Here is a 2018-nt window from a genome sequence, read left to right as displayed (position 1 = left end):
GAAAGGAAGAAGTAAAACAATCTCTACTCACAGATGACATGATCCTATACAGATCCTAAAAAAATCTGCAAGAAAACTAGTCATGTTAATAAACTAGCAGCAAAGTTGTTGGGTACAAGATAAACACATAAAAAGCTATTGCGTTTCCAAATACCACCAAGGAACAATCTGAAAAGTATATTAAGAATGCAATTCCCCCCCCTTTCCCCTGGCTGGTGGAGGCTGCACAATGCCTGGGGTTCCTGCAAAAGACATGAACCAGCAGGAGTTTGTCAGAGCTCTGGCCAAGCATAAAGAGCTTGCTCCCTATGATGAGAACTGGTCTACACCCAGCTGTCCACAGCACGGCATCTGTACCTCCGGGGTGGCACTGGGGTCTGCTCCTTGACCAAGATCTACCCGGGACGTCAGAGAAACGCAGTCATGCCCAGCCACTTCAGTAGAGACTCCAAGAGCATGGCCCGCAAGGTCCTCCATGCCCTAGAGGGGCTGAAAATGGTGGAAAAGGACCAAGATGGGGACCGCAAACTGACATCTCGGGGACAGAGAGATCTGGACAGAATCACCCGACAGATGGCAGCTGCCAATAAGAAGCATTAGAACAAATGCTGGGTTAATAAATTGCCTCATTTGTAATCCTGAAAAAAAAAAAAGAAAGCAATTCCTTTATGATAGCAACTAAAAGAATTAAAAACTTAAGAATAAATCTAACCAAGGAGGTGAAAGACTTGTACACTAAAAACTATAAAGCACTGTGTAAAGAAATATAAAAGGGACCTAAATAAATGGAAAGACATCCCATGTTGATGGATAGGAAGACTTCTTGTTCATATGTCAATACTACCCAAAATAATCTAAAGATTCAATACAGTCTACCAAAATTCCTAAAATCTTTTTTGCAGAAACGGAAAAGCTGAACCTCAGATTCCTCTAAAATTGCAAGGGATCATGAATAGCCGAAACAATCTTGAAAAGAAGAATAGAGTTGGAGTATTTACACTTACTGCCTTGAAAACATACTACAAAGCTACTACCGTAATTAAAACAATATGACTGACCAACATTAACAAAAACTGATCAAAAAATGGGCAAAGCACTTGAAAAGACATTTCCCCAAAGAAGATAGACAAATATCCAATAAGCACATGAAAAGGTGCCGAACAACACTAATCATTAGGGAAATGCAATTCAAAACCACAAGGAGATACCATCTCATATCTACTAGGATGGCTGCTATCAAAGACAAAAACAAAAAATAACTAGTGTTGGGGCGCCTTAGTCAGTTGAGCATGGGACTCTTGATTTCAGCTCAGGTCATGACCTCAGGATCATGAGATCAAGTACCATGTCAGCTCCGCGAGCTCAGCAGGGAGTGGGCTTGAGATTCTCTCCCTCTCCCTTTGCCCCTCCCCAACTCCCGCCCCCCACACCCCACTCACATGAGCGCACATTCTCTTTCTCTCTCTCAAATAAATCAATAAACCTTTAAAAAAAAAATAACAAGGATTTGGTAAAACTGAAACTCTTATGCACACTGGAGGGAATGTAAAACATGAAAAAGAGAATAGCAGTTCTCAAAAATTAAAAAGGGAATTACTAAATGATCCAGCAAATCCAATTCTGGGTATATATACCCAGAAGAATTGGAGGCAGAGTCTCAAAGACTTATTGTACACTCATATTCATAATAGCATTATTCATAACAGACAAAACGTGGAAGCAATCCAAATGTCCATTGACAGATGAGTGGATAAAAAACAATGTGGTATACATATCCAGTGGAATATTACTCAGCCTTAAAAGGAAGTAAATTCTGAACATGCTACAACACAGATGAACCTTGAGGACAACTGCTAATTGAAATAAGTCACTCACAAAAAAGCTCATACTGCAATTTCCACATATATGTTACCTAGAGTAGTCAAATTCATAGAGACCTAAAGTAGAAGAGTAATATAAGAATTCCTGAAACTCAACAACAACAAAGCAAACAACCTAATAAAAGACGGGCAAAGGAC

General features: G+C 39.8%; 1 pseudogene; it reads left to right on the top strand.

The window, feature by feature from the left end:
- Window positions 1–229: 229 nt before the first annotated feature.
- Window positions 230–600, top strand: LOC116645131 (annotated as a pseudogene).
- Window positions 601–2018: the final 1418 nt, after the last annotated feature.

The sequence above is a fragment of the Phoca vitulina genome, unplaced genomic scaffold (assembly GCF_004348235.1).
Source record: "Phoca vitulina isolate PV1807 unplaced genomic scaffold, GSC_HSeal_1.0 scaffold32, whole genome shotgun sequence".
Taxonomy (NCBI): Eukaryota; Metazoa; Chordata; class Mammalia; order Carnivora; family Phocidae; genus Phoca; species Phoca vitulina.
Note: the sequence above shows the minus strand (reverse complement) of the source record. Positions and strands in the feature narration are given on the sequence as shown.